This window comes from Gallus gallus, chromosome 4 (assembly GCF_016699485.2).
Source record: "Gallus gallus isolate bGalGal1 chromosome 4, bGalGal1.mat.broiler.GRCg7b, whole genome shotgun sequence".
In the NCBI taxonomy this organism is placed as follows: Eukaryota; Metazoa; Chordata; class Aves; order Galliformes; family Phasianidae; genus Gallus; species Gallus gallus.
In genome coordinates, this window is record NC_052535.1 from 41,831,016 (window position 1) to 41,847,256 (window position 16,241).

General features: G+C 35.7%; 1 long non-coding RNA gene across 1 annotated transcript in view; it reads left to right on the forward strand.

The window, feature by feature from the left end:
* The window catches only part of LOC121113205, a 42,126-nt gene that overhangs the window by 363 nt on the left and 25,522 nt on the right, over positions 1–16,241 (forward strand). The window contains exon 2 of the long non-coding RNA XR_005859320.2: positions 9,749–9,887. This is a non-coding gene — a long non-coding RNA (uncharacterized LOC121113205). The remainder of the gene's footprint in view (positions 1–9,748; positions 9,888–16,241) is intronic.

Below are 16,241 nucleotides of genomic sequence, written 5' to 3' on the forward strand. Positions count from 1 at the left end.
CAACCACAGTCTTGCAAGTGCATCTTTTTGTAGGACTAAATGCACAGCTGGAAGCTAATTTCAGCCCTTAGAAGAGTCAGTTTTTAACAGGCTTTTGCAGTCAGTTCAAGTCTGTTTACGCATGGAAAATGTTCTTTTTCCTGCTGCCCTTTAGGTAAGAATGGATATAATAAACTCCACAAGCTTAACAAAATACTGAGGGACCTTAGGATCGAAGGAAGGGCATTGGATGCCATTTCCTGACATTTCCTGTACCTCATGAGGTGTACTCGAGCATCTCTGTGATGATTATTTCTTACATAAACAGTCCATACCCAGCCTTCTATTAAGGCTCAGGCCTTGAATACAATGTGTGCAAAAAGGATGACTGCTATGTCACTTAAAGGATGTGACTAAATGAAGTTTACTGAAATTAAAAATACAAATTCAGATATGCTACTGAATGAATTTAGTAGATGGTACTATATAATTAGGATATACCAATAAAGGTAATCCTTTTCAGTTTCTTCTGCAGTTAGCATTATAACTTTAAACAATAACTACAAAAGAATTAAACTCAGTAGTCAGAGAGCAGAGATCCAAAACGTAGAAAAACTCAGACTTCCTGCCTTACTGTTCTTCCTAGGCAGTTAAAAATCAGTGCTTAACACAGTTTTCACACATAAGCACCTTAAAAATATGCCAACAGCTCCCATTATTTGGTTATTAAATATACTGTATTTTGTGATTAGGGAGTTTATAACTGGATATTTTTTCTGTGAATGGCTTTTGCAATATGTTACAGCAGGTTGGGCTTTTAATTCCACATCTAATAGATAGATATTCCAGTGCTAACTATTTAATAAGGTTCTACACCCTTTCCTGCTCATGTACAGAAGTGAATTTTAATTAGAGAATGTGCAACAACTCAACTTTTGTGTGCACTTTTTTTCACTAGAAGTTGAACTCAAGCTTCGTACAAAATGTTGTTGGTGAGCTTTATATTAAAGTGTCTGATGGTGGTTGATAAAGATTTGGGACTTTCATTACTTTAAGAAAAGCATTTTGGAATGCATTTGAAACAGAAGAGTGGTGGCAGCACAGTAAGAGATACCAGTCTGACAATTTTATGGTTTCAAACAAACAATGCTGCTTTAAATGAATGCTTTTGTCCCACTGTGAATGACCTCCATAACAGCATCTGAATGACCAACAGTGATTGAGGAAAATTACTGCTGATAAAGGTTTTAAATAACATAGTAGTGCAGTCAAGATAGAAATACATAACGGCTTGGGTTTTACAGAGATCTAACTAGAAAAAATTTAGCTGCTTTGCTGCAGTAGTTCCTCAAGTCAGGAAATCTCAATTGGTGCCATTCAGTTTCAATGCTGTAGTTCCTAACTACTTAGGCTACCGGGAATATGTTTTGTAAGAAGCAAGTTTTAAAAGGTGGCTGAAGGATTGTATACAAAATAAAAGTTTTTGTTTAATTTATGTCAGAGTTCTTTGGTAGAATATAACATTTTGTGGCAGGTAATTTCATCAGCAGTTGTTTACATGTTGTTTTGACTTTGAAAAATCCAATGGCCACAAGAAATAATCTCTCCCACGGGTAATTAAATGTGCAAATTTCAAGAACAAACTAGCAAATAAATTCCACTAGAGTATAAGTTTAATACTTGGCTATTTTTTACTTCCCGTCTTCTGTTCCAACAATGAAATCCCAGCATTCTATTGTACTGTGATGATGGATATGGCAAATAATGTCAAATCACCTGCAGTGAAAGGTGAAACCTTCTTTTGAAGCAGAAAATGAGTGTATCTACATATGCTCATAAATTTGTTCCAATATTATAGTTGTTTGCACAGCTGCCCATGTTGCATTTCCCAATGGCATTCTAAGGCAACATTTCTTGATTTATTTATGCTTGCAATATTTACATTCAGACATCAGCATACTGTAGAACAGTGTGCTCAGAACTGGACACTCATATTGTTACTGCCATATTTGAAACATTATTGCAGTTATGATTCCATTAGAAAATTTAAAAAGTACATTTATTTGAAAAAAATCAGTTTTCCTAGTATTACGAAAAGCATATATATATCCTTTTATTTGTTTCCATTTTCCAGAACTTACATGCAAGCACTGATTCTCTGTCTTACTGTACTTGTTTGCATTGCAGGACATTCAATATAAAATCAATATGACCAGTTTGCAAGAGTAGAGCTCCAAATGCTCCAACTTTTTATGTGCATTTTCTCCCTTGTATTAACATATTATCTTTAGAACGCTGGTACACAGTTTAAATACATTTGTTAAGCTTGCAATTAACAAAGTTTTGGAAAAAAAAAAAAAGATGGTGGCAAGGAATATTATTGTATGGAAAAAATAATCTAATTCAAATGGAATGTAATTTTATGCCATGCTAAAGTTCAGTTTCTCTGAATGGAACACAAGAGAACAGAAATATGCAGAAGACAAACTCTCTGCTCTTCTAAACCCAATAATGAGAAGGACACAGTTTTTTCTTCTGGCTAGTTAAATAGTACAGTGAACTACAAAGACCATTTATCACCATTTATGGTGACAAAGTTTTGTATGAGAACTAATAAGCAGTGGACGGTGGATGGTTGATCTGTTTCATGCCTAGAGAGTTAATGTGAATGGTTAAGCACACCCAAAGTTACTCATCATGTAATCCAAATGAAGTCCTTCCTAAACCCTGTAAAAACATTCCCAAATCCTTCTAAATTAAGTTTGTTAATGCAGTTAATCCAAATTGGTGTGTTGTGCAGGGAGTGTGTTCTGGTTATGGATTTCTGGTCTGCCAGAGTATTTTGAAGGTCATGCAATTTTGATATGGAGACATGGTTAAATTAATTTTTGGTAGTTACCTCAAAATAAATAATGTCTTGACTGGTGAGATCCTTTTGAAAGACAGGATTTTGTACCTCCATGAGGGAAAACATATTACAGTAACTTTTAACAGCTCCACGTACTGTAAACTAATGATACATACTAGGAGGAGCTTTGAAAATTGCAGTAAAATATCTAAATAAGATGATTAAGTTGTCCATGAAGGTTTTAGTCTGGGAATTCCCTGCATTTATCCTGTTATATATTATTTATCTACAGTCACAGGAAAACGCTAGAGCTTATGTACTGTTCTCTCTAAACATGGATTACGGGCTGAAAATATTTTTGATTAATGGATTACAAGTAAGAGGGACAGTTGAGTCTTAGTAGTACCATCCCAGTTTATACCAGCTGAAAAGTGGACACAGAAGTGTATTCTTAGGATTCCAATGCATATACTAAACTAGAAAGTCACTTTCTAATTTATACATTTAATATATTGTATATAGCCAAAACAGAACACGAGATAGACAGAGGATGCAAATCATATGTAGAATTGTATATAAAAATATTTTGATATTGTCACAAGAGTGCAAGGATTTCCTTGACTAACGTTTAACATCTGTAAATGAGTGGCAATAAGCAAGTCACTTGGCAAAAATATCTTCACATCAGTTCTTGATTTCCCTACAAATGAACAAATATTAATAATCTTTGAAAACCTTGGCTAGTTTTATATACTAGTTTTCAGCAGAGTAATTTTGCCTTTTTTGGTCAAGAATAGAAAATTAGGTGTGGATTGATTTTAAATACCAAGATTGGTATTTCCTACAAGTACCGCATCAAACTTTCAGCCATTGTTTGAAAAAAAAAAATATATGTGTAGACCAAAGAGTTACATCCACAAGTAGACATAGGCTTAAAGAGAGAAAAGCAAGCTATTCACTTTGCTGAAATTTCAGTCATCAGTCCATTGCCTGTTATATTTGTAAAGTAATGCAAACCCTGAACTCCCTGTGTAATCAGTGGCCAAAGGTGGGCACCTCACCAGGCAGTGATTTAGGGCAGAAGCCTCATTGGGTCTTAGCTATGCAGGAAGCAGTGCCTGTTCTACTGCTGTACACCCTGCTGCATTACATCAAGCAGTTGGATATTTCCTTATTCAGTCTAAGGAGAAAGGGGGAGAGAGCTGGAGAAAGAGCTGTGCCTAAGAGCACAGTTCACATGTTCACTGAGCAAGACAACTGAACATGTCAGGGAATTGCATGGTTGCACCTCATCACTCTGCATTCACAGTACTAAAACATTCATATGTGTAGATATCCAAACAAAGCAAAATTCCTAAAAAAGATAATGTGCCAGCTTCTCTCTTCATGCAAGCTATTACAGCAATCTCTTGATACCTAGATAAACTAGTGGAGCATCCTTCCCTGGGAACCTGGGAGAAGTTAACCCTAGCATTTCAAACTTCTGAGAAAACATGCAGGAAACAGAATGTATAGCATTCTAAACTGAGGCTAACTTAGTCTGCCTTTTCAAAGTGCTTTTGTTTTGTGTAGCATACTTAGTTTTTAACTAGAGCAATGATAGGATCCAAGGCCATTTAGATTATTATGTAAATTATGTAAATTATCAAATCTAATTTTTGGCATCTGATTGCTATACATAGCCACCTCCAACTTCATCTTTTACAATATAACTAACTCTGGAAGGATATTATTTTTTTACTCTGTGATCTTGCTGTTAACTGCAAGAGAGCTTTTGAGAGTCTGAATTTAATTTTAGCACACTGGGAGTAAATCTGAGTTTTAATTATGCAGTTATTATGTTATTAAGCATGCAGTATTCATCTATATCCATATATTCTTTTTTGTGTTGAAGAGAAATGTTTTACTGCTTAAGAGATCTCTCTTCCTCTGTCTACCAAATAACCTAATAACCCAGTGATAATGGCAGTTCCTTTGGTGGCAGGAGACCAACTGTCCATACGCTGTTCCAAAAAAGACTGAGAGCTTTGAACTTGCACATGTTGTTCCTCGTATCAGTTTTTAAGCCATAAAAAGAGTTGCAGAGGCTGCTGTAATATTCTCTTCACTGTATTTCTGTTGGAGAGTTTACCTGGCAAATGGTTTAAGAAACTTCATTATTGGAGCAACTCCAAAGGCAAGACACGTAGAGATGAACTGGTAAAAAGAAACTTTTATTTTCAAGTCTTGATGCTTGTGTAAGTCCTAGAGGAAAAAAAATTGGCCACCGCAGAAACTTGCTTCCTGGGAACACAGGTATCCTCAGACCTAGGTTCCATCAAAATTGAATGTGGGAAGCCCTTTTTCTGGATCAGTTGTGCCTATGCATCAGACCGTACTACAGCAGACTATGTATTATCTTTCTGTGGTGTTAGAGAATAGATCTCAAGAAAAAGATCGATCTGAAAATATACGGATTCCTTCAGAAATGTTCAGTGTCATATATGAGTTCTAGCATTTCAGAGCTCTGTAACCATACAAAACAGTACCCAGCCTCTTTCCTGAATGTTTCTTTCCAAAATATTTCACCCAATGGAGCAAAACATATTTTACAGTTCATGAACAACAGAGAAATATTGGAGAAGAATGGACCAAGACCCTGCCTAAATCCAGAAATAAAATGTTAAGAAATTTCATTTAAGAAGGCAGAACATTTTCTAAGTTTGTTTTGAAAATTATAAATTCCTCCAAGGCTATCGTTCCATCCCCAGTTAAATCCTCTGGTTTCTTTCAGGTAGTCAGGTCTATCAGCATAGGTACCTCTGCCCATTCAGAATAGCATAATCTGATTTATTGTCGTAGTTTAACTTCATTTGGAGAAACGTTTGAAGAAGTTTGACAGCAACGTAGAACTGCCTTAGGATATGAACAGTAGATCACATTGAAGCTGGATATTCTTGGAATACATACAGAAACCTACTCAGCAGCATAAGAACAGCACTCATAACTACTGCATCTCAAGACACTGTTTGTTGCCAGCAGGACTTTTGTTGTTGTTGTTGTTGTTGACAGATACTGGCTCCTGCCAAATGAAGTGGAAGTTACTGTATTTATCTGGAGGAGAAAAGACAATATTTAAAACTTGCAGTAATTTATTCAAAAAGTAAATCCTTGAAGATATTTAAGGAAAAGTCCAGCAGTACCCTTGGGCTATCTACATACTAAAACAGACAGTAGGAAAAAGAGAAAATTGGTGCTTGGAGAGAGACAGAAACATTCTTTATAGCTTTCTTGCACTGTATTTACATACAGAGTGCTCTGAGGTGTATTCTCTTACTGTGGATATTTACTTTTAAAAGTAACACCACAAGGAAAGATGAGACACAAGAAAATGATCATGGGATGAACAGCTTGCCATCTTAACTTCAGGTTTAGAGGCTGTTCTTTAATACTATATTTAAAACACTGGGAGAATATTTGTTTAAAATCTCAGCATTACAAGTTCCCTGAAGCTCTAAAAACAGAATTAAGGAAGAGAGGTTTGTAGTGAAACGTGCAATGAGGGCGTTAACAGAAACTGTCCAAAGGGCACGCACCTAGTTTTTTCTTCTGTTACTTATACAAATGGAGCAATGCCGGTACCTTGCTGCAAGCCTTTATCTGCTGCCTGTGTACATACTGCACTCTGTTTTAATTAGTCATAAGATATGAGACTTAGGATAGCAGGGGTCTCTAATTATCTTCACAAACTAGTCATCTGCTCAGGAAGTGAGGAATGAGTAGGCATTAAGCAGTCAGAAGCCAGTATTCAACTCCAGAGAGAAGCAGGAAGAGCAGAAGATTAAGAAGTGCAATTTTCACTGACTTTTCTGGGTCTTCAAAATTACTACAGCAATCCTTCTTTAGTAAAAGACACCAATTTTAGATACTGGGGGTTTATCAGTAATGTCAGACCAGATATTTTACAATTTTTTCTTTCCCTCATACCCATGCAGTATTTTGGATATTTTTATTGTAAATGTATTTTTTAAGCATTGGTAGCATTTCTTGAAGGACTCGTGATAAATAATGCTTGGAAAACATTCTTTTTTTCCTGTTCAAATTTAGGGGAAAAACAAATAAAAACAATGACTTTGGGATTTAAATCATGGCCATTCATGAACTGGCCTTGACCAAAAAAAAAAAAAAAACCAACAGCCAGAGGATTATCTCTTTAGCAACTTTTGAATCACAGCTGCATTATTCATATGAAGCTAAAAAGGCTTTGCAGATCTTTATATAATTAAACACAACTGTTATTATGGAAATTTTTTGTAACAGCTGTTGTACTGGAAGAAATGTTACCTCTTCTCTATCAGTAATCCCTTTAAATCTCTGACACGATTCATAGATTCTCAAACAGTGCCTATAAATTAAACAAACTGGATGCCTTCCATACATGCATTTATTTATCATCTTTCACCCCATCGACAAGTTAGGTAAGAACAGTATAACAGAACTCAAGTTAGCTCATGAAAGTAACGTGGATGTTCCTTTTTATGAACTCATTTCTATTTTTGTTTTCTGAAATACTTGTTTCATTGTGCTCAGAAGTGGTGTAAAGATCCTTGATGAAGCTGTACAAGCCCTTGTTCAAAAACCTTACGCTTGCTACTTAAATCTTGAACCATAAGTCAAGGGTAGCAAGAAAGAATGAGTTTGATAAAGGCTAGAGACAGGTTTGAAATATGACAAAAATCTCTAGCCCTAAATGAATTTCTTCCTTTCTTTGTGAAGAATGAAACAAGTTTCTTCTTCTGGCTGGAAAGAAGCAGCCTATCAGTGCTACAGCGGATGTTCTCATTTTATTCCTGGCTTGAAAGCCAAAAAGAGCCTTGGAAAGAAGAAAAGGATCAGCCAGGATTTATTTTCTTCTCCCTTAAGGGCTAAGAAGTAGTAGGAAGCAGAAGGAAAGAAAACAAGTGACACCCTCAAAGAGCGAGGCTTGCTAGGTTTCAGAGTAGAAGGTTGTGGAGTATTTTTGTATGATATTTTATAGCATTAGGAAAACTCAGAAACAGGGAAGTCTGGGCTTGCAAAGAAGCTTCTGTTTCAAAGCAAGTCCAGTACCTGAATTTTTGGGCAGCTTTGGACTGCAGCTCTGCAGGACAGGGTATACATGGGTGTGGTTGATCACAGAAAGTGAGCCAGCTTCATGCAATTGTGGCAACGACTGCCAACTGCATTTGGTGCTGCATTAGAAAGAAGAATCTTGCATTTGAAGATGTGAAACCATATCTGGACCATATCTATGTGTAGTTTTGAATTCCTCAACAGAAGAGTACATTGGCAAATGTACAGAAAGCCCAGCTGAGCTCCACCAGTGTGTTTGGGGGGCTGGAGCACACAATGACCTTAGGCTGACAGCAAGGTTTGCACAGCAGAAGAGAAGAGTAGGGCTTTCTACACTGCTGTAAGTGTTGTTTTCACCTTCTTAAGGAAAGGACAACTTATTAAGGATGTAGCAGCCACTTCTCTCTTCAGAGAGGTACACAGCTAAAGGGGAAAAGGCAACTCAGCATACCCAGCAACAGAAATTTTGACTTTGTATAAGGAAAAAATAAAAATAAAAAAAAATCACAAAAATGAGCTAAGCACATAAACAAGTTTTCCAGGGTGTATATGAAACATCCATCCTTGGAGAATATTCTTGGGGAAAATTCTGGGGAACAGTTCTTGCTTAGAATTCAGCCTTGCTTGGAGCAGGTTGGACTAGGTGAACACCAGCGGTCTCTTCTAGTCTACAAGTTCTTATGCACTTAAGTTCCACACTGCTTATCAACCAGATTTCTCTGGCTATTTTTGAATTCTGTGCAAGATTCTTCATGTCACTTAACTGGATTTCAAATGCTATTCCATGTGTGCTGTAGCTCTTTTTCTTCCCCTTCTGATACTGAAAAGCTTTTTTTTATTTTTAATAGGAGATGCTGGCAGATAACTATCAATATAGGGTTGCTGATTCAATTGCTGTGACAGTAAGAAGCGGGCTTCTGTGCAATAGAAGTTTCTCACGATTTGTGAAGTGGAGAGTGTTGCTGTGGTAGGAGGGAGGATGTTTGATAGGAATACTAGACACCTGGAAAAGGACAAAACCTTGGGGTTGTTTTTTTTTTTTTTCTCCAGTTTAATGGCCAGCAATATTGTAATACAAGAAATTATATATTCTTCCTGCCTTTGGATATTCTGAACTCTCTCTACTGTATCTCAACCTCTGTTTTGAGATCCCTCACATAGACTTCATAAGTAGTTAGAATTTTGTATTCATAGAGTATGGCTCATTTCAGGCTAAGGAGGAGTTATGTCTAAGAAAAAAAAGAAGCTGTATGAGAGAGTGAGTAAAAGGGTAAGCACTATAAAAGGCTTTAAAGAATAGCATATTAGAAAAACATTAACATTTGATAATATTAAGTAGAATCCAGTAAGAAAGAGAACACATAATACAATGGAAAGCACAGCAATAACAGCAGAGCAGCAAGGTCCTAGGACACAGCAAATAAAGATTTGCTCAAATATGATAACCATAGGTACACAAACAACCAACAACAACCAACAACAACCAACAACAACCAACAACAACCAACAACAACCAACAACAACCAACAACAACCAACAACAACCAACAACAACAACCTACTTACCCTCAGAAGGCCTCAAGAACATAAAGATCTCCAGAAAGACTCCCTTACCTCCATTGCCAGCCCTTAAATGAGGTCTGGGAAGGAGTGGATCCTGGCTCCACCCCTTCTGGCTACTCAGGTACACTGCATGCACCTGAGCTCCTCTGGGTTGGCCTATCAGGTACTTAATCACGGATGCAATCTGTGACTTAGTATTTCCACTGTGGAACTGCATAAAATAAACCTAAGTAGTCTTATTTTACAACTTTTCTGTTTTTCTCCCCAGAGGGTGAAAGATCTTGCTTTTACTATTTGGAGGTTGATTTACCATGAAAAGAAACAACATCGTCAAATGATAACTGGGGATTATAAGAAGAGTTGCAAACAACCAGTAGAAGAAAAGAAGAATCAATTATACCTTATAGGTAAGGGCGTTACCTGTGTCTTTATCTGGGAAAAAAGTTATCTTGAGAATCTTTCCTCTGTAGAAGCCCAATACAAAGTAGTTTATCTACTTTTGATTTTGCCCTTAGAAATGTAGGGAAAGCTGACTTCTTAGAAGTCACTTCCAGTCTAATGTGTATGTGTTTGGTAGAACTTAAAGAAGCATAGCTTGTTTTCTTCTGGAAGCTGAAGTTTTAATTTTTTTTTTTTTTTTTTTTTTTTACTTAGAGTTTGTGTCTCAGGTAACTCAGCACTGCTTCTTTTTGGAAGGTGGGGATCTGATTCTGTGAATTGTCATCCGAGGCATTTTCTAAAGTCTGATTACTGAACCATCTCTTAGGTGTTGAGAACCAAAATATTTAGAGCTCTTCTTTAAAATCTTGTTAATATTCTCTGTTTTCTGACTTGCAGCAAGTAGCAAATAAAGTCAGTGAAATTTTCTTGTAATTGATGTAATATGCTCCATGTGGTTAACACAGCTAAGCAGGTGGGCATCCTCCTTTTGTGTCAGCCATATCTTCCAAACAATCTCCAAACAAAATATATGATGAATTATGTTGTGAGGAGAAGTGTCTGCCAAGGCACCCTGGGATTACTGTTTGAGCTGGTTTTAGTTAACATCTTCACTAATGATCTGGAAGAGGGACTAAGCTGCCCATTAATTAAACTGTCAGATATCACACAGAAATAGTTTTAGGATCCTAGCTCAACTGGAAGATATGTAGACTGAAAGTAAAGACTGCTATTAAGAAAATAAGAATAATTTGGGGAAATACCAGTTTCTTTTTGCCTGGAGTGGCATCTGAATTGTGAACTTTGTATCACCTGTGTGTTCAAACTGTTTGTTTTTCAGCTAAGCATTCATCAGTTTGGGAGAAGTAAAAGTTATGCAAGATAGGGTTTTCTTGCCTTTAGCTGAATGTTTTGGTTTCTTACCAGGTCATCAAACTTGCCTAGCTATAAAATTTGCTGAAAATTATGGTTGTATTTTATTTTTTTTTCTTGTTCTCATTAATCATACTTTAATTCCATACTGATCTAATGTTGTATTATCAGTTTCGTGATTTTTATTAAGTTTCGTATCAGTCCATCCAATCACCAATGTAGTTCAATTCCCCTTTTACATTTATTTTGAAAAGTAAAATGAAATGTATTTGTTTTTTTTTATGTAAGACCATTTAAGGTACACAGAAATATAGCTATCATCAGCAGCTCTAAAAATCAAGCATTTAAAATCAAAAAACATAGAATACAAATCTGCTTGGTTTTTAAGAATTTGTGAATGTACTTTTTGTATAATGTTCTGTATAAACTGTGTATATGTAGAGTGTATTCCCTGCTCGTGTCAGAGAGACAGAACTGCCCTGGCCGTAGTGATCTGGACTGTATGCTTCTCCTTTGAGAAGTCAGTTGTTTTTGTGAATTGGGAATAAACCCACACAGCGTAAGTTATGTTGGAAATAAGCTGTGTATCTGTAGGACACAGTATTACAGTTCTTATGGTTCTTGAAAGTCTTCTATAGTTCTATTTATAAGCATAGGAAGCAGCTTATGATGCAGCAGCGCTCTCAGGAGGAAGCTGGCATCATAGCAGAATCTGAATAAGGCAAGAAATAGAGAAGCATTCCTAAAAGTGCATCTGTCAAACCATGGGATGCAGGAGCAAATGAGGAGGTGACAGGTTGGACAGAAAGAGAAATAGCATAATATGAAGTGAGTTAATGATGCCAGCAATTTTTAGCAGTTGAGAAGGTAAGGGTTGCAAAGGCAAGGTGGCACTTCATGATTTATGTGCAAGAGGCAGGCAAGGTGATATTTTTTTAAATGTGCGTTTTAAGCTGCTAAGCTGTGTTCGTAGATGCAATTTCACTGCTGTCCAGAATAAACACTGTAATTAAAAAAATCTGTGTTTCTGGACTTCCCAGTTTTTCAGTGATTTGCTGTCTCTTGTGATCCAGACCAAATGGGATGATTTGCTGTTTAGAAGTATTTATTGAGATTCAAAGGTCTTTTCTTATGCGACTTATATGCCAAAAAGGTCCATTAATTTCAATTACAATTACTCTCTATTTGTCTTAATAAATGTAGAAAAGTTTAATTTGATTAAAAATGCTTACTATAAATATATATATTTTTAAGAGAAGACATTTGTCCTGGCCCAAGGTGCCTGTTTTCAGCCCAGTCTTAAGATACTGTGGTAGCTGAGAATAAATCATGCCATGCAAGGTACCTGAATTATTCATAACTAAATTGAGCAATGGTATTTTCTTTATGAAAATCAGTGAAAATGGAAGGAGTAAACAATTAAAAAAAAAAAAACCTGCCATGTAACTCAAAATATTTTAATAATCTGAAATCATATTTCCTTCGCAAGAGGTTTTTTAGTGTCTGATTGTTATTGTTTCAAAGTATTTTTGTAAAAATTGATGTACTTCATTGCAGTCATATGTGCCATGTGTATTTTGTGAGCTGAGTAACTGTTGTTAGGATGAAATATATGTTGCAGATACAGAGTATTATTAGCATGATCAAAGATTTGGAGACTCCTAAAAATAAATTAAAAAAAAAAAACACACCAACAGATATGAGATAAGTCGATACTGGATATTGTGTTTAAAACAATGTTAATTTGGTTCATTTGACCTTTCATATTTCCAAGCTTTCTGAGTATTTCCAACTACTCTATTTTTGCTCTTATGGGGCTAATTGCAGTCATAGCTGCTGAAGCTCTCACCTCTGGTGATGAATTCTTATTCTGGAGCTCAATTTTCAAAGGATTTTGGAAGCATGTCTCAATAACACTTAAGGATGAAATTTGATGAAGAGAAGTTATCTAGAAGGAGTAGTGAATACCAAATAGTGCATTGTGGATTAGAGGTCATCTAAAAACAATGAATAACAGCTGCCAAAGGAAGCTTGTTGAAGTAAGTTTGCAGTAAATAGTAATAAATCATCTTGGAGCACAGCAGTAGAAATTTTCAATATGTTGGTAAGGTCAACTTATATTACAGTGGTCACCGCTTGCTGCAAAGATAGTAGCTTATAAAGAGACAAATAAAATAAGATTTGCATTTGTCAGAGTATGACTGATGTGCTGATGCAACCCTAATTATGTCATGAACACAAGAATGCTGTAATACAGCTTTGCCATAAGGGACTCAGGGCCATAAATGTATTTACCAGCTGCTGTGTGGAAGGAAAATCTATTGCGAGAATTTCTTTTTTATAAGACTACTGAAGAGGTGTTGATCATTGAATCAAATAATGAATTCTCATGATCATTGCAATCTGGGCAAGCAAAGTATCATTTTGATGTAGGAAACATCTGTTAAAGAATTTCTCCTGAGTCTCATCAGTGGTTGGCAAATTTCATTGCCTTAGTAATGTTTTCATTATTGCTGTGTCTATAAAATGGCATAATATGTTTTATAGCACTTTTTTCTATTCTCAGTGCAAACTAAGAACAAGTATTTAAATTGCAGCTTCTTGTTAGAAGTAGAAACAACATGTAAGAAAACTTAGTGCTTTTATATAGTATATCCTATACAGGAAATTTTGGTTTCTGTGCTAATATAAATCATCGAGCATGAAAATAATATATACATAGTCTGTGAGCTACACATGTACCTCCAAATTAAGTTTAAGGCTTAGTTATTTTGTGTATGCAGAAGAAGCCAAGTCCTTTACTGTGTTTTTCTAGAAAAACACATACAAGTACGCTGTCTGCTGCTAACACAATTGTTACTTATGGTGGAGAGTTCAATGTATTAAATAAGTTCTTTACAGAATATTGTCTTTTAACTTCGTACATGTTGTTTTTTAGTTTTCTTAAGTGGCTCCTTGCTCTTATATAACAAAAGAAAATAAATTTACCTCATAAGCTTTGCTTTTCAGAAATTATGAGCAGTAGCAAAGAACAGCTTATTGTGGTTTAAGAACATAAGTTGATCTACTAATGACCTTACCGTATGTCAGTATGCTTCCTGATAGTTCCTCTTCTTTTTGACTATATAAGGAGCATTATCATCTCCATTTCTATGCTATGCTGAAAGGCCCTAGTAGCCTTTCTGTAGAATCAGTTCAAATGGCTTCTGATTCTCTTGAACACAGTCTCATACTGAGCATACCTAGCATATTAAGACAAAGTTCATTACAGCTACACAGAACTTGCCCTTACTAATGTGCTAATAGCTGTAGTAAAATTATTACAAATAACTATTCCTAAACTACTGAATAGTATCTTCATAGCTAACATGTATGCTTTTGCTGTTCCTACTACTAGATTGCAACTGCAAGGTCACCAATGTGTGCAGATGACATGGCAAATGCAAGCAGCTGTCCATGTGTAGTATGTGCCTGAATTCTATGGGCAGAAAAATCACTTAGCTAAGGACTTCTTTTGTAGTGGCAGATATGAGTGGAAAAGCATTAGCTTTTTTACAAGGTTTACATGGGAACTCTAACTGTACCATTAAAGACGTAAGTCCTGTGAAATATCTGGAAAATTTGTTCTAAATCTGAATTAAAATAACTGTGTTAGAGGAAAGTTGTGATTAGGCTGTAGAAATCATCAGTATTGTAAAAAGAAAAAAAGACAAACTTGAATTAAAAAAAAAAAAAACAGCACAACACAGGTTTTGAAAGATGTCATTTTGGAGTTGGAGTACTTTCATATGACTTGTGAATTTCTCCCATTTATTACTAGCAAAGGGAAGGTGAAAAAGCTTAGCTTCTGGACAATACGTAAGTCCTTTTCATCTAACTCCAAGCACCTGGCTCTCTTCAGAAATAAAAACTATTCATCTGTCAGTCTGCAGCTTGAAACTGGCTATTCCCAGGCACTGTTTGCCAGGTATGATTATATCAGTTGACAGAAAACATTATATTCACTGTTAAATTATCACAGAGTTCTAGGGAATAGCCAGGATCACTAGTTTTAAGTTAGTACTGTGGATTTCTTTAAGGGTTGAGCTTTGTATAACATACACTGCCAAAAGACTGATAGCAAAGGTGATAATGAGGTAGTTGTCGTGATTACAATCCTTAAGCCCATATAAGTTCTTTATTCAGACAACAGTGATTTGACCTGAATTCAAATGATGCCTTGAGTTCATCAGTTGATTTCAGGTTAAGTGGACAAGCCTTGAGACAGACAATCCATAAGCCAGAAAAGCAGGAGTGTGAGGGTTTTACTGTATGCTGTTTTACAATGCATAAGAGCAGAAATACATATATGAACAGCTACGACATATCTTAGCTGTTAATTACTACCCCCACCTGAGATGCAATTATCTCCACCTGAACCCTAACAGATTACTTGCAGATGATCAGTTTTTTTTTCTGAAACTATTCTGAGAAAAAACAGTTGTTTATAGTGCCTAGGACTTAATTTTTTTTTATCTAAAAACTGCTTCAATTTGTTTTCTACAAAGTACTTGATACAGTATGGCTAGACTCAAAATTAGTTCAGAGCAGGAAAAATGGACGTCAAATATATTGTTTGCAATAAATAGAACTCTAGCTTACCTCCTTTGACTTCATTAGGTTTACAGTAGGGATGAACTTGGCTCACTTTCTTTGGTTGATTCTAACCTCTAGTTGTTGATGCCATTATTAAGTTAATTGTTTGGACCATCAATCTATGTCAACAAAGCTTTCAAAGTGCTTGATGAGATTTCAAGCATCAAGCTGTGAGGCATTAAAAAATGATGAATTTACATCCAGGTAAAACGATGCCCTTCAGCTATAATAATGAATCACTACTTTGTTTACAAATGGGTATTCATCATGAGACATGGCATGCGTAGACATTTTTGAAGGGGAAAGGCATTAGCACAGTAAATGATCTTTGCAACTAAAGCTGAATACATGGCAAAGTGAAAAAGGAGAGCATGTCAAATTATCTTTTCAGAAAGGAATTATGAATGCAAACTCACACTGGTGTTGCCTGACCCATATTTAAATAAGAACAAAAGATACAGTTCAGTATTAAGATGTCCTTCTTCAGTAAAGACAAATCAGCACAATATGTTTCTTCTAAAAGTTTCATTATCTAATTGAATTTCTTGGTATATACTTCTAGACCTTGAAGAAAATACTTCATTTTATAATGAAGGGCTACATTCTCCAATATGCAGCAGGTGCCAGTGGTCTACATCTGACTGTTCTGGCAACCAAGGAATATTCAGCTATATTGTCTGTCCCTTCCCATACTTCTGTAATTTGTTGGGAAGATTAATATCATTTTATTAGGCTTGTCTGCCCAAATAACTGCATGATTACATCACAAATATATTTAGTGAAATTAATTAGCCTCAAAAAAGCTGTAACAATAC